We start from the raw sequence: 27,200 nt of genomic DNA on the forward strand, positions 1-27,200 counted from the left end.
TGGCATTTAAAGTCATGAGACTGGATGAGATCACCAGGAGAGTGAGAGGACGCAGAAGAGGGAGAGATCCAAGGATTGAGTCCTGGGACATTAGTATTTAAGAGGTTGGCGAGATGAGGATGAGTCAGCAAAGGAGACAGAGGAGCAGCTAGTGAGAAAGGAGAAAATCCAGACAGCGGGGAAAGTGAAGCCTGGCGAAGGCAAGCTACTTGCCAGGGGGGAATCAAACCCTAACTCTGGACCCTGCCACTCACAGCTGGCTCAGCTCCAGATGTAGGGAAATTTGTGCTATGGACTCAGCAGGGCAGCTTATTATTTGTGGAATCTCTCATGAAAATAGTGCAATCTAGGGACAATGTAGGTAGTGTTACAAACAATAATATTTACTAAGAAATGAAAAAGAGAGCAAAGAAGATATATTTAGAGGGACAGAGGGCAAGCGTTGGAACAAGTACTTCTTGCAGTCTTACTTCATTAGAGGAAATGAATTTTGAGGAAATATTTAATCAGAGAATCCAGAAGTACAGTATTTTTAGCCATGATAATTTTATGCTAGGTACCCTCATATATAAATTTGCATATTCCAAATAAATATACAAATATATATATTTACAAATATGTATATATGGAAAACCAAGGAAGAAGTAATGCATACTTGTAGTTCCAAAGCAGTAATATGTGTGGGCATTTGGCCTAGTGGTTAATATACCAGTTAAGATGGCCATCTGGGGGTTGGCATTGTGACACAGTAGATTAAGCTGCTTCTTGGGACACCTACATCAGAGTATCTGTTCAACTTCCAGTTACTCTGTTTCTGATCCAGCTGCCTGCTAATGTGACTGGGAAGCAGAAGATGATGGTTCAAGTACTTGAGCTTATAACTACCTCAAGTGCTTGAGACCTACATGGACTGGGTTCCTAGCTTCAGCCTGTTTTAGTCATTTTGAATGAACCAGTGGATGCAAAATCTCTGTCTCTCATTGTTACTCTGATTTTCAAATAAATAAATAACCCTCAAGGAAAACAGTCAATTTAATATTTAACAAGGTGATTATATCCTGCACCAGGGTGCCCGGGTCCCAGCTCTACTCCCAGTACCAGCTTCCTGCAAGTTCAGACCCTTGATGGCTCAAGTGATTGGGGTCTGCCACCCATGTAGGTGACCTAGATTGTATTTCTGCCTCCCAGCTTTGACTCTGGCTGGGGGTGATTGCAGGCATTAGGGAAGTGAACCAGATGTAAATCACCCCCCCCTTCTCTCTCTCACTCATAAACTGTAGGTCTGTAATGCAAAAATGTTCCATAACTTCTTTAAGACATTGAACTTAGGATTTTCACTTAAGATGTGAAAGGTTGAAGGGGGCATAACTCCTACTCTTAGAGCTTACGACAACCAACAAAACAAAACTAAATGAAAACCCAAAGCAAACCCTCCCCCCTATCTTCTCCCTCTACCAAACAATCTTCAAATTAGCAACATTTCTGCTTTGGTTTGATTAATAGTTGAGATATCCCCCAAAGTTTGGTACCCATAGTTTTAATGTTAGTGGCTAATGGATTAAGGATGAACTTAATGGATTAAGACTTGATATACTTATGACATCTAGGAGATAGGCCCAGTGGGAAGTCTTCGTGTCATTAAATCCAGGTCTTTATGGCATTAGACAGTAGGTAGTTCTCAATAGATGATTGGTCATTTAAGCTAAGTTTGGCCTACCTTCCCTTTTTGCTTCCTGGCTTACCATGTGGTCTTCCATCGACACACATTCTGCCATCTGCCCTTCACCATCTTCATCAGGCACCGGACCAGTGGGATTTCTCAGTCTTGGACTGTGGACCCCAAAACTGCAAGCTGAACTAAACCTGCTTCAATCCTAGGCAGCTATTCTAAGGCATTTTAGCTAAGGTTATGGGAAGATAACTAATATAGAAACTTAGTACAAGAGAAACGGGGTCATTATTATTAGCCATATCTGAAGGTGTGGAGGTGTTTTTAGGGTTGATTTCCTGGTAAAAGCTGGAAGAGAAATGTGAATGGTAAAGGCCATTTTTATTATAAAAGAACCTGGCTTCTTGTTTCCATGTCCTGAAACTTTGTGGATACCTGAACTCAAAGTGGTAGAATAGTTTATTTATTTGATGCAGATTTCAAGAATTTGGGTTGTAGATTGGGAATTATTGGCTGCTGCTAGTTAGTTTTACAGTGAAAAATCACTACTAAAAAGCAGCCAGCAGAAAAAGTTGGAAAATTCACAGCCTGACCACAAGGAGAGAAGAAAGTTGTGTTCTGGACAGAGTCCAGTGTAGAACCATTTGCTAAAGAGATTGGCTCAGATAAAAGAGAGCCATGTGTTAATGGGAAAGATAACAGGAGAAATACTCCACCAGCATTTCAGAGATCTTCAAAGCAGCCACTCCCATTCCAGACCAAAAAGAAACTGAGAAGTGCGAGTTTGTTTTAAGAATCTTTCAGGGAAGAGCCTTTTTAGGAAAGGCTCCTGGGGCATCTCACTTGCCCAGAAACAGCTCCAGATTCCAGCTTGCTGCCAAAGTACTTTAATTCTACTGTAGCCTGTGTGCAAATAGGTATGGCTCCTTCTGTAAGCACACCTTGCTATTCTCCATTTGATTCTGGTTTTAAAGGTATACAGAACACAAGAGTTGTGGAGTATGGCAGCTTCCACTGAGATTTCCAGAGTTGGAACCCCTGCATGGAGTGATGTGTAGCGATGCTATGAGAGTAGAGCTGCAGAGGAGAGTCCAAAAATGTAAAGGTGCCAGTGGCTTGAGACACTGGCCAACAAAAGCAGTGTGCCAGACATGCTTTAGAAACCACAGACAGTAATATGCATTCTCAGAGAGCAGCCAGGTAGGCTGAGATAAACACAGCCATGGTGGCATGGGGACCTCCATTTAGATTTCAGACTTTCTCAGACCCAAGATGACAGTGGTTGCAGGGGTGGAGCCACTGCAGAGAACACTCATTAGGGCAATGCCAAGTGGAAGTGTGGGGTCCAGAGTTGCTACAGAGAGTCCCCATCAAGGACATTCCTATGGAACTGTAGAGATGAGACTCCCACCTGTGAGAAATGAAGCAAGGGCTACAACCAGCAAAGATCTAGGGATGTGGATGTCCAAGCTGTTGGGAACCTGGCCACCTGACACAGTGTGAATTCACTCTTCTGAGCTTCCAGTTAAGAGCCTATACCCACTGACTGCCTTATTTCAGCCTTCTAAGTCCTGGAACGTAAGAACCAGCCAAGACTCTCAGACTCTTGACTTGTAGAGCTGTTAGATAATAAATTTCTGCTTTTCAAATGTGTAATTTTGTGGAAATTTGTTGTAGAAGCAATAAAAAATGGTGTCCTTATATCAGGCCATTCAGAGTTATGCCTCATATATAGCAAGATTCAGGAAAGGCAGCCCCATAGTACAAACTAGGTGATAAAAGGAGTGCCTATGGCCAGATTTTAGGCACTGAAAGGCTAAACCCAATGAAATGTATCCTTTCCCAGATGCCTACCATCACAGCTGGATTTGCAATTTGGATCACAGACTCAATCTTAAAGAAGGAAGATCACATATATTAAGGGAAGTGGAGTTCACGGTAGGATTGGGTTATCAACACTATTCAAGGGTCTAAGAGGGGAGGAGAAATATTAGCATGAGAAAGATGCTTGGATACATCAGCTTACAGTAAACCAAGGTGAGCATAAAATGGGACAAGAAAGAGAAAACTTACCCTAACTAACAATTAGGAGTACACCAAGTCATGAATCTAGACCCAGATAATATTACCACTATTATGATACAAAAAGCCAAGCTCTTGTGTAAAATTCCATGAGTTTACAAAAAACAAATTCCCACAATTTTCTGTGTAAAACATTTCCATATAAACCAGCATCAAAATTTCCATCAATAAATCTACTCTACCTCCAAAATAATTAATTCAAGAATATTAGTATTTAATCACTTCATCTCCTTTTGTTAAACTACTCCTGCTGCCATTCTGTTGTTGGAAAATAGTCTTTATGAAAAAAAGAAAATAAAATGGACTTCATGGACTTCTTTCTCCAAAACTAGTAGGTCCTTCTATGGTCAACAGATTTCAGGGTCCTTTACTGCAATAATATTCTTTTTTTTAGATTTTTTTTTTATTTATTTGAAAGTTAGAGTTACACAGAGAGAGAAGGAGAGTTATACAGAGAGAGAAGGAGAAGTTATACAGGGAAGAGAGACAGAGAGAGAAAGAGAGAAAGAGAGAAAGAGAGACAGAGAGAGACAGAGAGAGAGAGAGAGAGAGAGAGGTCTTCTATCCACTAGTTCACTCCCCAATTGGCTACAATGGCCGGAGTTGTACCTTTCCAAAGCCAGGATCCAGGAGCTTCTTCTTGGTCTCCCATGTGGAAGCAGGGGCCCAAGGACTAGAGCTATCTTCTACTGCTTTCTCAGGCCATAGCAGAGAGCTGGATTGGAAGTGGAGCAGCCAGCCGGAACCCGAACTGGCACCCATATGGGACACCAGCACTGAGGGTGGTGGCTTTACCTGCCATGCCACAGTGCTGGACTCTGCAATAATATTCTTGCCAAACCTGAAACATCTAGCCTACCCCTCACTCCCAAACCCCTGCCCCATTTCTACTTTATGGTGATACCTCAATCCTGCCTCTAAGTAGCAAACTGCCTGAGAATATCACACAGCAGAAATAATAGCATCACTGTAAATTCGTGATCAATGATCTCAAGTCAGTCTTCATTACCCATGCCAGTTTATTCTTCCCTTCTCCCCATGACTTTGTTAAACTCCCAGCCCTTTCTTCTCATCTCCCTTGCCTCATTTGGCAGACATTTCACAGGACTATTGAAGCCATTGGACAGGATATCCCTTAAATGCCTGCTTCTAAACCTACAAGCCTGCCTATATCAGCACTCATCCCTTTCAATCCCCTGTGTAATAACACTTATTTTTCTCTTTGTTTGAAGATAATTCCCCAACCTATATTCTGTCTCTTATCCATTCTTTTTTTAAGGGAAATTACACTCTTCAATCCATGTATTTCCTTCTCTTTGATACTTAAAACACACACATTTCTCTCATCTTGAAAATGACAGCAAAAAACTTGTCCTCAGCTGACCTCACATTCTCTTCCAGTTACTGCTCCTTCTCTCTTCTTTTTGGTTGAGAAGCCAAATCTCTGAACATTGTCTTTACGCACTGGTTCTGTTTTCCTCACCCCTTAGCCCAGCATGAAATACATCTGTGTCAATTACACAAATGGAAAGCTCACTGGAAGGTCAGTAGGGACAGGATTTCACCAGCTTATTCTTCATTTTGAACTGTTGGCAGTACCTGGCACTGTTGACTACACCCTCTTTCTCCAAACATTCTCCTACTTCTGCCTTTCATCTTTTAAAAATCTCTCTGTATGTTCTAGCCCCTCCACCTGGTCATTAAATATTGGAAACCCTTGGGACTTAACCTGAAATCTTTTCATGGTGATTGTATTCATCTCCACTGATCTATGAATTATACACTGATGACTCCCACTCCAGATCTTGGCCTGAGGTTCTAGCCTCTTCTATATCTATGCAACACTCTTCTCTAAGGTATATCAAAGTCATCTCTGCAACAAGCCTAAGATTGATCAAGCCATATTCTTTAGCCCTATCCCTGATCCTTTTCTAGTACTCATTTTTGTAGTGGATGACTACTAATATCCCAACCATTTCAAAGATGAGAAAATTCTGGCACAGAGTAGCAAGTGATCAGCCCAAGATTGCACCACTTTAAGTACTGGAGTTAGAATTTTGAAAAACGCAAGGTTATGGTATAAATTCTGAACCACTACATTTTTCATGTTCAATGAATGTGTAGGCTAGGAACATAGGATTCACTTCTGATGCTATCTTCTTTTCTCTCCAAATATCAGGTTATCAAATATATATATTTTCAGTTTTTTAATATCTCACAAATTCATTCCTCCTATTTATCACTACTAAATCACCACTAGTAAGCATTACTCATCCAAACTGTGGCCATTTCTTTCTTCCGCTATGATAACAGACTCCAGGTTGCTGATAGACTTCTTTTTAAAATATGATTCTGATTCTATCACTTGTATTTAGGACATTTCAAACTTTTTCCAAAAATTTATTGCAGTCGAACTCCCAATGGATGATTTAACCCCTGCCTTTCTCACTGGCTTCATCTCCCAGCATTCCACTGGCTTGCTGTCCCTGGGTCACACTGCCCAGCTTTCCTGTCTTCATGGCAGAGTGGCTAAGCAGAGCCTTTTCCTGAATAGGCTCTGAGCTTCCTCCCACAGGATGCCACTCTGTATACAGCCTCCACATTCCTCCCCTTGATATCTACTACTCCTTCCCTGACACTCCAGCCTGGACTCAGTTTCTCTGTTTTGGTTCTCCTCCATGAAATGCCTGCTTGCCTGCCTTTACCTCTCTCTCTCTCTCTTTCTCTTTCTTCCTTCCTTCCTCCCTCCCTCCCCCCCTCCCTCCCTCCCTCTCTCTCTCTATTTCTCCTTCCTCCCTCCCTCCCTCCCTTCCTTCCTTCCTTCCTTCCTTCCTTCCTTCCTTCCTTCCTTCCTTCCTTCTTTCCTTCTTTCCTTATGCCTGGGCCCTAACACACGAGCTCACAGATCTCAATTGTCTAAGCATCATCCTCTTAAGCTCTGAATCTGCCTGCCTGCCTTCCTTCCTTCCTTCCTTTTGTCATTTTTTTCATTTGCTCTATTTTAATAGAAATAGATAAAGAACATGAGTCACTTAAATCATTGTCATTTAAAAAGGATAAGAATAGACTGCTCCTAGGCTCACTAGGCTAATCCTCCCCCTGCGGTGCCAGCACACCAGGTTCTAGTCCTGGCTGGGGGCACCAGATTCTGTCCTGGTTGCTCCTCTTACAGTCCAGCTCTCTGCTGTGGCCCGGGAGTGCAGTGGAGGATGGCCCAAGTGCTTGGCCCTGCACCCGCATGGGAGACCAGGAGGAAGTACCTGGCTCCTGGTTTCACATCAGCGCAGTGTGCCGGCTGTAGCGGCCATTTTGGGGGGGGGGTGAACCAATGGAAGGAAGACCTTTCTCTCTGTCTCTCTCTCACTGTCTAACTCTGCCTGTCAAAAATAAAAAATATACAGCACATTAAAGACAGAGATCCTACATAATTTTTTTTTCAAATTAATTAATTTTCTATGCCATTTCCATTTTAACACCAGGTTGTTTTTTTTTTTTTAATTTCCAATTCTCTTTATATACAGAAGATCACTTCAGTATATAATTAGAAAAGACCTCATCAGTCTGTGCCCACACAGAAACGCAATGTATAAAAATACTGTTTCAGTACCAGTCATAGCATCACTTGGCTTTAGATGATACATTAGGGACAGATCCCACATGGGGTGTAAGTACACAGTGACTCCTGTTGCTGACTTAACAATTTGACACTCCTGTTCATGGCGTCAGTAATCTCCCTAGGCTCTAGTCATGAGTTGCCAGGGCTATGGAAGCCTTTAGAGTTCGCTGACTTTGATCTTATTCCGACAGGGTCATAGTCAAAGTGGAGGTTCTCTCCTCCCTTCGGAGAAGGGTACCTCCTTCTTTGATGGCCCCGTTCTTCCCACTGGGATCTCACTCACAGAGATCATTCATTTAGGTCTTTTTTTTTTTTTTTCCATGATATCTTGGCTTTCCATGCCTGCTATACTCTCATGGGCTCTTCAGCCAGATCTGAATGCCTTGAGGGCTGATTCTGAGGCCAGAGTGTTGTTTAGGACATCTGCCATCCTATGAGTCTGCTGTGTATCCCACTTCCCATGTTGGATCTTTCTCTCCCTTTTTGATTCTATCAGTTAGTATTAGCAGATACTTGTCTTGTTTGTGTGATCTCTTTGACTCTTAGACCTATCAGAGCTATCAATTGTGAGCTGAAATTGATCACTTGGACTAGTGCGATGGCATTGGTACATGCCATCTTGATGGGATTGTGTTGGAATCCCCTGGCACATTTCTAACTCCACCATTTGCGGCCAGTCCGATTGAGCATGTTCCAAATTGTTCATCTCCTCCCTCTCTTTTTCCACTCTTAGATTTAACAGGGATCACTTTTCAGTTAAAATTTAAACACCTAAGAATAATTGTGTGTTAATTACTGAGTTCAACCAATAGTACTAGAACAACGGATCTCTGTCTTTAATGTGCTGTACATTGCTATTTAATGCTATAATTAGTAATCAAATGGTAGTTTTTTCACTTGATGTTGCTATATGGGCAAAATGTTGAAATCTTTACCTAATATAAACTAAACTGATCTTCTGTATACAAAGAGAATTGAAAATGAATCTTTACCTCTAATGGCTCTACTCCCAACCTGTGTGTACTGATGGTCCTCTTCCCCACTTAATGCTGTATAATTGTTCAGACCTGGTTAAGGCCACTCTTAGGATCATTGGTTACTATCCTCACCCTGTCTTTTATGACCTTGTCTAAATATGATCAGAGTCGGGGAACTTGGAAGGCTTCCCTAGCCTTGGCAACTCATGACGACAGCCTAGGGTGGTTACTGGCACCATAAACTAGAGTGTCAATTTGTTGGGTCAACAACAGGAGCCACTGTGCGCTTGCTCCTGATGTGGGATCTCTGTCCTTAATGTACTATACATTTTGATTTAATGCTATAACTAGTACTCAAACAGTATGTTTCACTTTGTGTTTCTATGTGGGTGCAAACTGTTGAAGTATTTATACTAAATTGATCTCCTGTATATAAATAGAATTGAAAATGAATCTTGATGTGAATGGAAAGGGAGAGGGAGCGGGAGAGGGGAGGGTTGCGGGTGGGAGGGAAATTATGGGAAGGGGAAGCCATTGTAATCCATAAGCTGTATACTGGAAATTTATATTCATTAAATAAAAGTTAAAAAAAAAGAAAAAAAAGAAAAAATAAAAATAAAAAGATGAGAGTTTATAGCAAGTTTCTATATGGTGACCCTGGGAGTTAAAAAATTTGTGGAGAAAAAGTTTAGCATCCTAATACCTCTAATTTTAACACTTTACTCCAATTTTCGGTTTCTTTGAGGCTTCCTGTCCTCACTGCTTATGCCAACCTTTTCTTTATCTTTTTAAAAGACTTATTTACTTATTTGAAAGGCAGAGTTGAGAGGTTGAGAGAGAGAGAGAGAGAGAGGCAGAGAGGCAGAGAGAGAAAATATTCCATCCACTAGTTCACTCCCCAAATGGTCTCAATGACCAGTGTGGGGCCAGGTAGAAGCTAGGAGCTGGGAGCCAGGAGCTCCTTCTGCATCTCCCATGTGGGTGGCAGAGGCCCTGGGACTTTGGTCCATCTTCCTCTGCTTTCCCAGGAACATTAGCTGGGAGCTGGATTGGATCAGCTGGTACTCAAACTGGTGCCCATATGGGATGCTGGCACTGCAGAAGGTGGCTTAGCCTGCTATGCCACAGTGCTGGCCCCAAACCTCTTCTTTAAAGCTATAAAGCGTTGGTTAACTGTCATACCAGAAAATACATGAGGAGCTGAATCTTATTGGGTTCTAAGACTGACAAAAATTAATGTGTTTCTTGTCTAATTGTAAAATTTTACATCAATAAGAGAAATTAAATTGCATCATCTGAGTGTTAATAATATACATACAGTGATAAGAAATCACTTAGGGATAAAAGCTACTTACTTGTCATTTTCAGCTTCATTTCCATGCCAAATCCCCTTCCCCACATCTTTCTGTTTCCAGAGCAAGTATAAAGTCAAACCTTGGACTTCCGAATCAACAGACTCATGAGTCTAAGTTAAATGCACACTAGGGTTCTGTGTCCTGACTCATGTAAGTCCCATCCACTTCACTGCCTATGGAAATTCAGATACATTATGGACTTGTATCTTTTCAGAGAATTCCACATCTTTTCCATTAAAACTCCATTAACCACTCCAGTTTCCTTAAATAGCAACCTTCAAGAAAGAAACTCAGCTCTTCAATTTTAGCAAATGTCCTTGGCCAATTCTTGATGGCCCAAAATGATCCTAGTAAAGTTGCTGTTGCAGTGACATGAAAACATGGAAAGTCTTTATTCTGAATAAAATAAAATAAATAGCAGAATAGTATTCATCACCAAAGAAGATTTTAGTGAGGAAATGATTGAGTTAACATATCATTCATTTTTTCACCACATTTATTAGGAAACTACTATGCATCAGATGTTATTCTGGGTACCCTGGAGAAGGGAATCATAGTATGTCCCTGGTGGAAGAGTCTTAGGAGTCATAATAGTTGAGGTTGAAAGAGGTCCAGACTGGTGAAGTAACAGACAACCTGTGACCCTAACTCATTTCAAACGTCTTCATTCTCAAGTCCCATCCGCTTTACAGCCTAAGATTATTCAGAAACCTTATGTACTTAGGTTTGTGACAGAATTCTGGATTGATACAGTAAGATCTGTCCTCAGCATGCTCAATTTTGTGTCTTACAAATGATAAATGCTACCATTGTTGTAGAGGTGTCTGAAACACACAAAAGTACACATGTTGTTGTCACACCCCTGGGGAAAGGGAGGGCTTCACCCAAGGACAAAGATGGGCCAAAAAATGTCCATGAATCAGGTCCAGTTCTGTGACTAGCTTAGTTTTTTTCTCCTAATTTAATCCTTGGAGAGCTACATTAAAGCAGGATCAACTTCATAATCCTGAGAATGTCTCTGTTCTTCAACCTGAAGTTGTCACATAGGGATCACAACACTAATTGTTTCCATAGTGCACAGCTGTTATGTCAAAAATAGAGATCCATGACTTCATGTGTGGACTATGAGTGCAGGCAAAAGATCTGTTATCAATAAACCCAGTCTCCCTAATTTTATCATAACTGGGTAAGAAATTTACCCATCACCTTAGCTTTTGCAGCTTCTCTTTGGTGAAGTGGAGAGAGTGAAGCAACACTGTCTTTTAATCTCATGCTTTAAAGGACAAACAATTGCCTATGGTCTAAATCCAGTTTACCACCTGTTTATGTAAAAACAGCAGAGTTGAGTGTGACACACACCATATGTCCCACAAGGCCTAAAGTATTTACTATCCAGTCTGTTGCAGAAATACTGTGCTGATTCTGATTTCAAAGCAGAAAATTAAACAACAGCAACAACAAAACTGGGCAGATCCTTCATTGTCACAAGGTTGCATTGTAAATAAGAAGTGGAGATGATTTATAAAATATGATTTCTAGCTTAGTTAAACTTATGAAACTACAGCACAGATTAAGTTACAGGAATCTTATGAATGTAAGGATTCAAATACTTGTATATCTCCTATGACCCATCACATATAAAAATGATCTATCCAAGAATGTTCTCATTCTTCTTTCAAGACATAAGGTGTTATTCCAGATGTCAGGCTTAGTGGTTTTGTATTTATGATTGTATCCCTAGGAGACTATATGTTATAACTCTGTATTCTCACCATGATGAATACATGGTTTTGCATTAAAAAAACTCAAATGCTGCCACATGTGCAGTGAATCTAAAAGCTCTATAATTTTTAATACCATTTTAAAATTGTTAATAATATTTAATATCACTCTTATTTGACAGATCACTTTTAGTACACTCATTTTTTTTCTTGATTAGCAATATGATCATAGTAATTGGATTAATGCCCTTTCTATTAATATAAAGAGAATATGCAGTTCATAGATACAATTCTAAGAATGTAATACTACTTCTCTTTCTACTTCCTTTCTTTTTTTCTTTCAAGTTTTGCGATAATACATTTTAATTCACTTTATAATCACAGGTTTCATGCTCCACTAAATAAAGAGTTCAACAAGTGAAAGGTAGAGAGACCATTGCTCCACAGGGTATAGAAAAGGGTTATCAACAATAAAAATTCCAAGATGTCAATTTTACTCATGTGCATTACATTTTTATATTCTATTGATTAGCTACCACAAATCAGAGAAAACATGCACTAATTATATTTTGTGTCTGGCATATTTCACTAACCATAATGATCTCCAGTTGCATCTATTTTGTAGCAAAAGACAGGATTTCATTCTTTTTTCTGTTTGACTAGTATTTCATTGTGTGTGTGTATATTACAGTTTCTTCATTCTTCATTTAGTTCTCAGCTGATTCCATTTCTTAACTATTGTGAATTCAGCTGCTAAAAGTAGGGGGCGGGGTACAGGCAACCCTTTCACATGCTGATTTCATTTTCTTTTGGTATATTCCCAGGAGTGTGAAAAAAAGACTTGAGCTGTATACAATCTGGGTTATTATTTCTGAACCCTATTTAGTTAGGTAAATCTCATTTGCTCTCCACAAATTCCAAAGGATATATTAAGTTTTTGTTGTATTAAATTTTTTTAAAAAATCAAATGTTGAGGGAAATGAAGCTTCAGACAGGTTAGGTCTCACAATCTTTTGGAAAACATTATCCCAAAAGACAATTTAATTTATGAATATGTAGTAAGATACTTCCTAGTTTATGATCATTTATACATGCCTCTTTGCAAGTTTCTGATTTTAATCAATGCAAAAAGAAGTTGGTAAGATAGAATGATTGCACCTAGATTGATATTTAAATTTTAGTTCATGTGTCTAGAAACAGACATGCTCTAGTGAACATTTTGTGAAAGGTAAAATTATAATCTACAAATAGTCATTAGTTTGAGCAAGTTCAATGTAGTCTTCATAAAAATATACATTTACAAACAAGAGAAAAATTCCAGTTATTTTTGTCAGTAATCACATATTTTTTGAATTGACTAAAACAAATAACATTAGGGGGCACCAAACATCCTAAGGTTAGAATGAGTATCAAATGAGGGGCTCTGTTGTTAGTTGACACAGGTTGGACTGCCATGGACAAGACTGGGTAGTTCAGATGGGACAATCTGGTCCTACTGGACCCTGTTCTATATAAGAATGAAGTTACTCCCAGCCTTTTAATCTGTGATTTAATATAAAGTTTTGAATCCTAGAATCTTTTAAAGAAAAACAAATCCTGTGTGGTCCATTTTGGACATCTAAAATGTAACTTGCTGCCCTAAAAGATATACAAATTAACTGTTGAATATGAGTTTCTGCTACAGATGAGCCCCTTTGGGATTTGCTGATCTTTCTCAAACCCACAGGAGGAGTAATCTACTCTCAGTTCACCAATAGTACCCTCGTTGTTTCATTTTACGTGGATCCGTTGTTTGACACAAAGGGTGGGGAGGTGCAGACATGATCTGAGTGATGCAAACCACGAAGCTACAAAGTCACAGACTCATATTAGAGCCAAAATATCCACACATGCAGCCTGCAATGAGCCATAAGGCAGTTCCCAAACTGATCTCACTTACAAGTGCACCACCCTGAATTTGAGACACAGGCAAGGGGGATGGGGTGTCAATCTGAAGACTCTAGACAAAGTTCTTCATTTTAAACTTGCATGAACTTAGAAGACTAATGTAAGCCTCAGGAGCTAACCAGTGTCATTGCCAGAGTTGGAACCCTGGGCTTCTGTCCAGCAATCCAGTCCCATACCAGATACTCCCTGTTGCCCCATGCAGAGAAAGCAAGATCCAAGTACTAACCTGATAATGGTTCAACTAACAAACATAGGCAGCAGCAGGTCTGTGACTCTGGAATTTATTTAAAAATCTAAAAAATATCTGCATCAACTCTATAAACATAAGTAATGAATGCTATATTAAAAACAGCATCCTGTGCACTTGATAAGAAGGGGAGAAAAACTCTAGGTTCTTCTAACCTCAAGACATCGCTCAGAACAGACAGAATAGCAGATCTAGGTCATCAAGAAGAAAATAAAATCATGCTTTTTTGAAAGTAAAAATGGGTTTTGTTGGACTAAGACACAGGGTGGAGTTAGAAGAGTCCATATTTGAGGGTGTGAACTCATTTTTAAAACATCTGCCAAGAGACAGAGGAAATCCCCAATAATCTCAGCAGAGGAAAAGTTTTCTTCTATTTCTTTAGGATTTGAGAGAAAATATAACTGACTCTTCTATTTTTTTCTTGCTCATGTAAAGTTAGCCCTCATTGCAAAGATGTAAGTGTTCTTCAAATCAATTATCATTATTAAATAGCTTTTATTTACAAATTTTAAATTACATAAGCAGTTAAAGCATTGTTGTTAACAAAATACCCTTGTGAAGATATTCCCACATGCCCACAGCTAGCAAACCTGGCTATCCCACTAAATTCTTGCTGCAGCAGAGATTCCACTACATCCACGTGGCCAGAGGGCCACCCCCTCTGCAACTGTTCAGGTTTATCTTACACACAAGAAGATTCTCCAACACTTGAGCACTGGCCAGAGCTCCCTGGCCCACACCAGCACATGCTTCTGGATATCCACTATAGGAGCAGACACTCTACTAAGTTGCAGAAGCATGGTTCAAAGATAAAACCCATCAGAGGAGGGGCCAGCACTATGGCGCAGCAGGGTTAAAGCCCAGGCCTGAAGCATCAGCATCCCATATGGGTGCCGGTTCTAGTCCTGGCTGCTCCTCTTCCAGTCCAGCTCTCTGCTATAGCCTGGGATAGCAGTAGAAGATGGCTCAAGTCCTTGGGCCTCTGCACCCATGTGGGAGACCCAGAGGAAGTTCCTGGCTCCTGGCTTTGGATCTGCACAGCTCCAGCTGTTGTGGCCATCTGGGGAGTGAACCAGCAGATGGAAGACCTCTCTCTCTGTCTCTACCTTTCTCTGTAACTCTGTCTTTCAAATAAATAAAATAAATCTTAAAAAAAAACCATCAGAGGAGAAAATCAACAAGTGTATGCACAAATCCTAAAAATAAATGCAGAAATACAAGAAACAAGGACAAGGAAGACAACATGATTCCTCAAAAGTAACCCAGGAAGACTTTAATATTAGAATGTGAAGACAAAGACATTGATGAAATGACTGAAAATGAATTCCAAAGAATGATCATAAAACTATTCAGAAACACAGAGAAACAAAGTCATGAGATAAAGAAATCCATACATGATATGGATGAAATATTTTCCCAAAAGATTGGCGATATCAAAGAGAAATGGAACTGAAATATTAGAAATGATGAATTCAGAATGCTAAATATAAAATATAGTGGAAAGCCATAACAACAGACTTCGTAAGGCAGAAGAAAGTACATCTGAGCTAGAAGACAAATCCATGGAAATGCCTTAGACAAAAAAAAGAAACAATTAGAAAAACTGAAATCGTGTTCAAGGTTTAAGGGATACTGATGAACAAAGGTATGTGTCCTAGGAGTTCTTGAAAGTTTGGAAAGAGAGAATGGATCAGAAAGCCAATTTAGCAAAATAAACAGAAAAATTCTCTAATTTGGGGGCAGAAAGAGAAATACAAGTTATAGGGAGCACACAGAAAACCTAATAGACGAGATCAGAAAAGATTTCCATCACAACAGATTATAATCAAACCTTCAACAGTAAAACAAAAGATTCTAAAATGTGCATGAGAAAAATGCCAGATTACCTTCAGAGGATACCCAATTAGACTAACAGCTGATTTCTCCTCAGAAACCCTACAAGCTAGGAGAGAATGGAGAGACATAATCCAAGTCCCAAAGGAAAGAAACTGTCAACCCAGAATACTGTACCCAACCAAGTTCTAATTTATAGATGAAGGTGAAACAAAGACCTTCCAAAACAAACAGAACTTGAAAGAATTTGTCACTATTTATCCAGCTCTACAAATGACTCTTAAGGATTTGCTGCACACAGAAACTGAGAGCAATAGTCTTCATTGTGAAAAAATGCAAAGGCAGAAAATCTCCTCATAAAAGTACAAAAGAAATCCAAAGCAGGGGCCAGCGCTATGATGTAGTGGGTAAAACCATCACTTGCAGTGCCAGAATCCCATATGGGTACCAGTTTGGGACCTGGCTGCTCCACTTCCCATCCAGCTCTCTGCTATGGCCTGGGAAAGCAGTAGAAGATGGCCCAAATGTTTGGGCACCTGCACCTGTATGGGAGACCAGGAAAAAGCTGTTGGCTCCTGGCTTTGGATCAGCACAGCTTCAGCTGTTGTGGCCAATTGAGGAGTGAACCAGCAGATGGAAGACCCCTCTCTCTGGATCTCCTTCTCTCTGTGTAACTCTAACTTTAAAATAAATAAAATAATAAATCTTAAAAATGAAATCCAAAACTAACAATAGGAATATTTATGAAAAATGGTAGGACCAAATCATTAGTTATCAATAAAAAGCTTGAATATAAATGTCCTAAATTCAACAACTAAAAGATACAGACTGGCTGAATGGATTAAAAAGAACAACACCCACCAATTTGCTATTTACAAGAAACACATCTCACCAACAAAGATACACACGGACTTAAAGTGAAAGGATAGAAAAAGATATTCCATGTTAATGGAAAGCCAAAATGAGTAGATATGCCCATCCTAATATCAGACAAAATAGACTTTAACATAGCAACTAGAGACAAAGATGGGCATTAGGTAATGATTAAGAAATTGAACAGGAAGATGTGACTATAATAAATGTTTATGCAACCAATGGCAGGGTGCCTGGCGATTTAACACAAATGTCAATGTATTTAAAGGGAGATACAGACTCCGATACATTAGTAATTAGTATGGAGACACCTCAGAAATGTGAAAATAGATTTTCCATATGACATAACCATTCCACTCCTGGAAATTTACCCAAAGGAAATGAAATCAGTATATGAAAGAGTTATCTGTACCCTCATATTTATTGCAGTTCAATTCTCAATAGTTAAGGTATGGTATCAATTCAGATGTCCATTAGCAGATGATTGGATAAATAAATTATAATACACACACATACACATACAGTATAGAATACTACTCTGTCATAAAGGAGAATGAATCCTCTCTGTTGCAACAAAATGGATGCACCTGGAAACCATTATGCTTAGTGAAATAAACCATTCCCCAAAGATGAATACCATATGGTTTCCCTAATCCATGGTAACTAATAGAGTACAAAAAATGTAATGTCTGATTATATGAGCAAATTTGACAGTTTGAGATTTGATTTTTTCTTTACAACCCTTGTCTCTACTATTTAGGAAAAGTGTTTTTTCTATTTATTGAATTCTTTTCTTAGTGGATGATTAAGGTTATGATATAAAATAAAGTGAAAATAAGTCATTGTAAAAATTAAAAGAAAGAATAAGAAAGGAAGTAGGATGAAGGGTGGTAGTGTGAGATGGAGGGTAGGGAGGAAAGTCTCACTATGCTTCTAAATCTGTTCAGCTTATACAAATAAATATTATTAAAAAAATCAATCATATGATAGAAAAAATGAGAAAAGCATAACCCAGTAATAAATGAGTAGAAAAGGAAAGTTTGAAGAGAATATGAATGAATAGATCAATTAGGAAAGGAAAGAAGTAATAAAAGCTTAGGCATTGTTTTGGAGGATATTTTAAGAACAAAAAGGAAACAAAGGCAACAGCAAGTCTGTATTGATCTATAGGACAGTTATATCATTACAATTTATTCCAATATGGGCTTTTGTTCAGTACAGAATACAGCTCAGGATTAGAGCTACTGAAATATGCACTGGGGCTATTAGAAAGTTTTTCACAGAGCAGAAATCCCTGCTGTGAGCCAGATCTGGTCCACTTGCAAGTTTTCTTTGAATTTGGGCTGTGTTTTAAACATGGGAATGAATAGCAAGCATTTACAAATTTTAAAGTCACCTAATTCTGAAATTCCAGATCCTGTTGAAAACCTCAAATCTGTAGCATCACTGGACCCATTTACCTGAAGGCAATAATCGTATGAAGCTGTGTAGCGGTTGCCATATGTAGACAAAGTACATGTATTCTTGTTTGTCACAGTCCCCATTATTGATTACAATCTGGTACCATCAACTTTCCATTGCCTGCTTGATCCCTGAAGGCATTTTTCAACATTTGTACAAAAAAATCTCTACATCAAGGGAAAAGACAAGTTCAGTGACTTTTGATGTACAGCTTTTCTGATTCTAATAACCTTTGGCTATTTTATATAACTTGGCCTTGAGTTAAATATGACCAAGTTCCTTATTTATTAAATTCATTTTCTATGTGAAAGAAAAACAAAGGAAAGGCACTCTTATATCCATTACCCATTTTCCCATAGAGCCTGGGCTCTAGTAAGCAGTTGATCAGTGCTTGTTGAATAATTACTGACTTAAGATTTGAACCAGAAATCAGGCTTCTTACTGCGTAACACTGCTCAGCAGTAAAATAAGAAGCATCAATTTAGCTTAGAAATGTGCTGGATGCTGTTTCTACGAAAGGTGTGGTACATAGTTGGACACCTGGGGAGGTAGGTAGCTATAGTTCCTTCTAACGCAAACAAGTGAAAAATAATATAAAGTTCATGAAACCAGCTCTTAGACGACCGGTGGCAGACTATGCCACATTTGGAGACACAGGAACCCAGATTCTAATTTCAGATCTTGCTCTTTACCTTTTCAAAATTTCAAAAGAGCTCAAGAAGAATTTAGAAGCCAGAAACTCTGACTAAACTTACTTGTTTTCACTCACTCTAAAGTTAGTCGCCAGCCATTCACATGAACAGTGCATGACTGTGCCATCCAGTGCTGCCACCTGACCCCTTCTCTTTCTCATGAAGGCTGGGAGCCCATGAGCTCTGGCTTGTTCCTTCCAAGTCCGGGGGGCAACCCTTGAGGAGAGTAGCCCTTCAGTTAAAAAAGAAGATTTCCTCTGTGTCTGCAGTATTTGTTCTCCTTATCCCTAGAGAGTGGGAGAGTTAGAAGAGTAAAACTGGGCACAGGAGGTTGGGGAGGGCTGTGAGCCCTGTCAGTCACTATTCCTCTGTCTCAGCATAAGAGAGAAATGATGGGGAAGTAGCCCTCAAACGGGTTAAAGTCACATGCACCATGTGGAGAGCTTTTGCATTAAATCATAATTAAACCTGGGCTATTCAAAGAAGTCTACTGAGCAAAAGATCTTAGAGATGCCGTCTTAGCTTGAGGGCTAAGCAGGCAAACTCCTTGTGCCCTGTGACCTGTGCCATCCAAACGACCTGGATCTTGATGGCCAAGGGACTCACCAATTGGATAGAAATGCTTATCTAGTTTTGTGTTTTGTTATATGCTTTGTTAATAAGGTCTTAGTAACTGATAAGGGTTTGTACTTTTTCATTGTAATCATTTTATCAACAATGGTATTTTTAAAATGATTTATTGATTTGAAAGGTAGAGAGAAAGAGAGAGGTGGGGGAGACAGAGAGATCTTTCCTGTTTTTGTTTATTCCCCTGATGGTCACAACAGCAGGGGTCTGGGCCAGGCTGAGCCAGGAGCCAAGAACTCCATCTGGATCTCCCATGTGGGTGGCAGGAACTTAACAATTGGAGCCATCACCCACTGCTTCCCAGATGCATTAGCAGGGAGCTAGATGAGAAGTGGAGTAGCCAGGACTGGAACGGGTGCTCCCATACAGGATATGGGAGTGCCAAGTTGTGGCTTAACCAACTGCATCACAACATATTCAGCTTACAGCAATTAATGAAGTATGCCACAGGTGAAACATGGAGTTCGAGCACTATTAATGTCCTGGGAGAGCACATATTGTTAGTGTCTTTGAAACTATATTCAAATTTAACATAGATTCTGGTTTAGGGTTAGACAAATCTGCTCACATCCAAAGATAGAATAAAGAAATTTCCTATGTAGAGCTAATTTTCAAAAACAAATTGTTTGTGAAAATGCCATAAAAAATATTGCAGAATGGCAAGAGAAGGCCTTGTGCAAAGCCTTTCCCACTCTCCCAAGCAAAATAAAATCCCCTTTTCTTCTATGCTTAATTCAGCTTTATTCATACCTATCCTCTTTTGTTTGACTGTTATGTTTACTGAGATATAGACTTCACTGGGACTGTTTACTCTTCTCTTTCTTTATATGTTTATTCTTTCCATTATAATCTTAGGTGCTTATAACGTTTTTCTTTATCAAAGATGATAATTTTCACAATGTTTAAATAGAGATAAAATTACACAAAGAATGCCATGGCATTAATTTCACCCTGGGATCAAAGCTAGGCCAAGGAACTGAGAGCCTCATTGGATCTAAGTTTGTCCTGGGAGACCCATTTGTTCTTCATGGGAATTCAGGGATCTAGGTCAGCTACAGGGTAGGTCTTGGATCTGGTTCTCTTTAAACTATCTTGGGCACAGGCTGACTCTCCTAAATGATAGCAGGACCAATTCAGATCCACATTCTTGGCCCAAAGCCAGTCTTGAAATAGCCTCAGAAATGAAAGACAAGACCATTAAGAAGACCCCAGATGATTCAGTCCTTACTCCAACCTAAACTATCAAATATTTCCTAAGAGTTTTCTTTAAAGGAATAATTGTTCATGTGTTTTTCCAATCATTCTTTAATTAGCATTTATGCCCAGTTTTTTTATGGTCCTGGAAAAATGAAATTGATCCCAAAACTCTCTTCCAGAATTTATTTCCACTTACTTTTTTGCATAAGCAAAACTCCATTTCCAAAGCCATGAGCCAATAAATAATATCACATTTTCTCTCTCCTCCATTTAGTTCTTTAAGAGTTTTTAAAGGCAGGAAATTCACTCCTTGTATTTGTTATTTGTGTATAATATATTAACCCAAAGCTTAGTGCCTTATATAACAATAAGCATTTATTATTCATGCTGTTTCTATAGACCAGGAACTTGGGAGCAATTGGTTGGACAGCTCTGGTTCAGAATCACCTGTGAGACTGAAGTTAAGGTATTAGCCAGGAATGCAGCCATCTTGAAGGTGAGACTGAGGCTGGAGGGTGCACTTCGCAGATGGTGCACTTCCATGGTGAGCAAATCTGTGCTGGATGCAGGCAGCAAACCTCAGTCCCTCACCATTTGAACCTCTCTGAAGGATTTCTGGAGTGTCTCATGGCCTGATATCTGGCTCTCTGCTGGCTGAGTGACCCAAGAAAACCATCAAAGTAAACTGCCATGTCTTTTATGACCTGGTCTAAGGAGTCACACAACTTCATTTCCCTTCTGTTTTCTAATGGACATCCAGGCCATTAGACTTGCCTACACTGGCATGAATAACAGGAGGTGGATACAATCTAGGGTCATGTTGGATGTTAAACTTTCACACTAAAATTTTTTTGTACCACATCAAAATCAATTATATAAAATGAATTGTGTATTCTCATTTTAGTTACAAAGTTTGGGGTTTTTCATGGACCACCTCAAAGCCCTCTCAGCATGGTGAATCTTCTATCCACTTGCTTGATCTATCCTAATTCTCAGTCAGTAAAAGGCATCTGTCTGACACTTCTTAACACTTGTTTCTTAGACTCTTTTGATAAGTTCAATATCCAAAGGCCAACACACCTGAAAAATGCATGGACCCACAAGTGCACTGCACTATACATAACGTAAGGGTTTTGTGGGTCTTCAGAGCTAAGAAAAGATACTCTGACCTGTAGGCTACACAAAGACACATTAAGGGGGCTACCATGCACAAATGTCACAGCTAATACTCAACATTAGGCGGGTGCCCAATCTGAGCTGAAGGCTTAGCTAACCATCTCCATGAGTCCAAATGACAGAAAACTTTGATGTGAAATGCAAAATTCATCTTTGGTTTCACAATTGCATTTTTCTTCATTGATCTGGTAAAGTAAATTGTTTACTTTGTAGTGGGTCTTCTTGAGTTTGGGTTACACTTCACACATGGCTCTGGCCTGGCTGACATTAGGCACTATCGTGAACATATACACACAAGTGGACTGACACCTACTAATAGCTCATAATTGTCACCTAAGCTGTACAGCTCCAGATTTAAACATTACCACCAAACAAGGTTACATAAGTGAATGCTGTCCAGGGCTGCAGTTAGCTTTGAGGAAAAATGGTTTCTAATTATAAAAGGCAGCCAGCAAACTCATAAGAACTAGGAGTTTTCACTCTCTCAGCTAATCTTTTCTCTTTAGACATACATCATATGCTAAGCAACAGAAATCACAGGTTCTCCAAATGTATAGGACTATAGTAAGTCCACTACACCCATACTAACCATTTTCTTACAATTAGCTCAGTGCTCAGTGCTGACTATATAAAACATCAGTATTATTTTCCAATACACAGTCAATCTTATATGAGTCATCAGTGGCTGTTGTTTAACATGTAGTTTGCCAGGACAACTGAATTGTAATCTGGTGTGAGTATAGAAAGGGTAGGAACTGTGAGGTAGGACTCTGTGTGTTTAAGAGATTCACTAAGTTAGTGATTTTCAAAGATGGTCCCAGAGTTAGTAGCACTAGAACCACCTGGGGATTTATGAAGAATGCAATTTCTCCTTGTGCCTACTGAATCAGAAATTCTGAGGATGGGCCTTTGAAAATATTTATTTGATTATTTGAAAGGCAGAGTGATAGTTTACCTGCTAGTTCACTACCCAAATATTCACAAAGCTGGGCTGGGGTAGGCCAAAGCAAGGAGCCTGGAACTCAATCCGGATCTCCCACGTGGGTGCCAGGGACCCAAGTACTTGAGCCCTGCTGCCTCCCAGAGTGTGCATTAGCAGGAAGATGGAATTGGGAGCAGAGCCGTGAGCCCAGGCACTCCAATACGGGATGTAGGCATCTTAACCACACTGTCAGATGCCTGCCTCGTGGGGATTCTGATGCTTGTTCAATTTGGAGTGATTTCTTACTTTCCACTATTGTGCAAGAATCATTAACTCCAGGTTGGTTAAACAGCTACAGATCAAATTCATAAGGTTTCCTTTCCTGTTACTATTTAACCATCCTCCACAACCAGGCCTTGGAGTCACAGACTATAAGCACCATAAAGGAAGAAGGGTAGATAGTAAAGAAAATTTGTACTCAGCAGATAAACAGAGGTAATTTTCCCCCCATTTCTGGTTTTAAAGAAACAAACACTCTCCCAAAACAAGAAAGTCCCTGTAAAGAGATATTCCTAAAAGGATCTTTATTTCATGAATTCTTATCCTGTAATGCCTTTTAAATTATTTGACAATTTACAGGAAGTTTATTTAGTGTTAATGTCTGAGGTCCCTTTGTGGCCTATCAAACTCCAGCTACAAAAAGGAATGTTTGAAATGGATGTTTTTGGGGCACCACAAAAACCTTACAAAGGACAGTTGAGCCATGGGTTATGACGACTTTGGAAAACACCACAGTAAATACTTGTTGTCTTAATTTTCTGACATAAGTGAAAACAGATGCTTGGACTGAATGGCTAAGTAAGGACAAGTGTTATATAATGCAATTCAGCTGGCAAATTTAGGGAGCATAAAGCTAAATGTAAGTTCTTCATAAACGGCTGAGAAAGACCTTTGAAAGTATTTGAAAAAGTAGTGACATGTTGGTGAAAAATTGTGAAAATGGGCTTTCTTTCCAGAAATATACAAAGAAGGGATTTTGAACAACTTAGTGTGAAATATTGTTACCTCTAAGTGATTCGACTGTATGTCTTCTTAGTCATTCTAGTGATCCAGTTTTAATATCAATATTTAAAATTGAATTATTCCCAAAGCATGATAATGAAAAACAATCACTTGCTTCACAGAAAGATTGATTATAAAGTTTAACTACTAGAACAGTAGACTGTTCTACATCAGAGCAAAACTCATATGCTGATCAATCAGAAAGCAATGGTGTATCCTACCAAATTTAACTGGTGTCTATGACTTGCATTTCTTTCTTATTTGTTTCTTATTTGTATCACAAGGAGAATCAGCATAACTTAGCATGGCATGTATTTGTCTAAGCACATGCAGAGTCTTCAGAAAGTTCATGGGGAATATGTATTATAAAAAAACTGTGTGGATTTCAATTTTTTGCATCAAAATAAACTTTTTAAAAGAATTTATTTATTTGAAAGTCAGAGCCACTGAGAAAGAGGGAAGAAAAAGAGATTTTCCATCCATTATTTCATTTCCCTGATGGCCATAGCAGCCAGGTCTGGGCCATGCCAAAGCCAAGAGCTAGGGACTCCTTCTAGGTCTCCCATGTGGTTGGGGAGTGAGGGTCGGGGTACAGTGGCCCAAGCACTTAGGCCATCCTCTGCTGCTATTCCCAGGCCATTATCAGGAATCTGGATTGGAAGTGGAGCAGCCAGCACGTGAACCAGTATCCATATGAGATCCTGGTGTCACAGGTGGTAGTGTTATCAGCTGTGCCTGAATGCAGCCACTAAACTTATTTTTCAATTCCATTTTTCCACAAACCTTTTGAAATCCCCTCCTATATATTCACAGTTGTGCCTTGGTACCCATGGAGGATTGGTTCCAGAAAAATCTCTCGGAACAAAGATACCAAAATCCATGGGTACTCAAGTCTCTCATATAAAATATAAAATGTTATAATATTTGCAAATAAATACTTATACCCTCTTGTATACTTTAGTTATCTGTAGATTACTTGCAATATCTAATATAATGCAAATTCTATACAAATAGCTAGTATGCATATTGTTTAGGGAATAAGAGCAAGGAAAGAAAGCCTATACATGTTAAGTACAGGTGTAATTTTTTTCCTCTCAAAGTACTCAAACTGTGATTGGTTGAATTAATTCTTGGTTGTGTAACTCATATACATGGAGAATTGACTGCAAATATTTTGCACTGCTTATTATTATTATTAATTTATTTGAAAGGCAGAGTCACAGAGAGAGAGAGGAGGATCTTCTATCCACTGGTTCACTCCCCAGATGGCTGCAATGACCAGGGCTGGGCCAGGCTGAACCAGGAGCCAGGAGCCAGGAGCTTCTTCTATGTCTCCAATGTGGGTTTCTGGGCCCAAGGATCCATGGCCATCCTTCACTGTTTTCCCAGGCCATTAGCAGGGATCTGGATCAGAAATGGAACAGCTGGGACTTGAACTGGTGCCCATATGGGATGCCAGTACTGCAGGCTATGGCTTTAACCTGTTGTGCCACAGCACTGACCCCACCACTGCCCATTATTAACTTGAGTAATGGTTGAATGAATCTAAACAACAATAGAATTTAAAAAGCTACTATTGCAGAGATGGTGGTGGGGCGAGTGCTTCAAACAGAAGGATCAGAACTTGAACAGACATGAAAGTAGGAAAGAGGAAGGCTGTGACCAAAGAGAGAGAAGAAAATTTGGATGTTGTTTGTTGAGTACAGCAAAGAAAATAGTGTGCTGGAGCAATGGAGATCAAAGAGGGAAGCTGGTATGTTGAAATAGTATTCAATGCCTGCAGTTGTGATCTGGTTGCCAATTAGATGATCACATTTCCCAGGGACACAGTATACAGAAACCTGGTTTCATGGAAATGTTGGCTTTGAATCCACTGAAGAGAAACTTGGCATTCAAACTTAAGATCCAACTCAATGAGCCTAGAAAATAACAAAATTTCCTGTAAGAGTTTTAAATATCCATCTCCAACAACTATAATAGAATAAACATCCAGGAACAAATGGAAAAGCAAATTTAGAATATAACACCATAATATCTGGATTTTATCAAGCATATTTTGCCATCTTTCAAGGGACAGAATGACACATGCTATATCCAAAATCATTTAAGAATGAACCATTATGGTATGAATGTACAATTATGGTTTGTCCAATGTGATTTGCACAGGGCTTATCAGATGAATGTAAATGTGCACTTTTTGCAAGCTTGCTGATGTCAAGAAAAATGAGCAAGAAACGGATATTTTCAACCAAGTAGAACACTTAGCATCACACAGGAATAACATTCCAGCCTTGAAAAAGACACAAAGTGGGAATTGTCTTCCAAAGTGATGAATCTCACTATATCTAAACAGATTAACAGTCAGCTGTGGGGTGAGAATGAGAGTCAAGGGGGCCAGCATGAGTGGTGGGGATAGGAGCAAGGAGAATACTCTGAGGACTCTCAGGGTGTTGAGGGAAAAAACAAAATAGGATGGGAGAGAAGTGGAGGAAAGAGGAGCAGGAGGAGGAGGTTGAAAGTTTAGGCAAGGGAGGAATTAGGAACACAAAGAAGGAAGGCAGATAAAGAGTGCCTTCAAGTGATTGATCCACCATCTGATCAAACCAACCCAATACCTGGGAATCAGATTGCAGCGAAAGTGAAGCGAAAGTGAGTCACGTGGGATGTGCATCTCAAAGGTAGGTGGAGAAAAGAATGGCCAAGGACCAAAGCTTGTATTCTCAAATCTGTCACAATAAAAAGTAAGGCTACCCTGAGCAGGACCTTCCAAATCCCTGCAGGGAGAGAACAAGGGAACAGGAGGATGCTGATGGCAAGAACTATTGGAAACATGCAGGTTGCCTCCACCCCTCTGCTCACATCCTGTCTCAGTGTGCGATGGATACAGCATGGGCCCAGATACACTGGACTCTGACATCCAGAAAAAGAATCAGTGTCCTTTTCATTCAGCATTTTCCAAGAAGCGTCCAGGCCATGGAGTGTCTAGCACATTTCCCTCGAGCTGCCACACAGGTGGAATTGTCAAAAATGCACCTGGTTGTCATATTTCGTTTATCAAAAATCAAAACAAAACAAAACAAAAACCTTTAAAAGAAACCTAATTCTGTTAATTAGTTTAACCTAAGAAGAGGCTGGATATTTTTATTCTTTTTTTTTTTTCTGGAGGAAAAACAAGATGTTCAGAGAGGTTAAATGACTTGCCCATATTCAGTGTATTTGTCCGTGTTATCCACTATGTCACATCATTATTTGTCAACATTTGTATTTCCAATTCATAATGAAACTGCACGCTAGGATAAACCTCAAGGGGAGGGCATGCACAGCATCATTTTTCTTCTACTTCTAGTGAAACTACAAGTGGCTAGGGATTAGGTCTGTGGCAGCAGTATCATCAGGGGTGGTGGAAGGGGATGGATCAGTAGAAATGAGGGACTATTCTTAAAGTCATCTGATGTCTTATCCAAAGTAAACTGACTCTGGATGCTTTAACTTCAGCTGGGAAAGTGAAAGAAGAAGGAAATGGTCTGCATCCCCCAAGAGCATACCTGGAACAGGACTGAATTCCAGAGTCTTCGGCCCGCATGACTTTGGCAGCCTTCCTGAAGTTCTTAAATGACAGAATCCACTGCTGTCAGAGAGGGCCAGTTAGGTCTTGCATGTGCACCACATACATGTGTACACAAGAACTCTCAGCAGTGCCCTTAGAAAACCAGATTTCCTTACCAGCCAAAGGTGAGGAGAAA

At 39.6% G+C, this 27,200-nt stretch overlaps 1 protein-coding gene across 31 annotated transcripts in view; it reads right to left on the reverse strand.

Annotated features, from left to right (window-relative positions):
• The window catches only part of ABI3BP (ABI family member 3 binding protein), a 298,516-nt gene that overhangs the window by 256,062 nt on the left and 15,254 nt on the right, over positions 1-27,200 (reverse strand). The window lies entirely within an intron of this gene.

The sequence above is a fragment of the Lepus europaeus genome, chromosome 2, assembly GCF_033115175.1.
Source record: "Lepus europaeus isolate LE1 chromosome 2, mLepTim1.pri, whole genome shotgun sequence".
Lineage (NCBI taxonomy): Eukaryota > Metazoa > Chordata > Mammalia > Lagomorpha > Leporidae > Lepus > Lepus europaeus.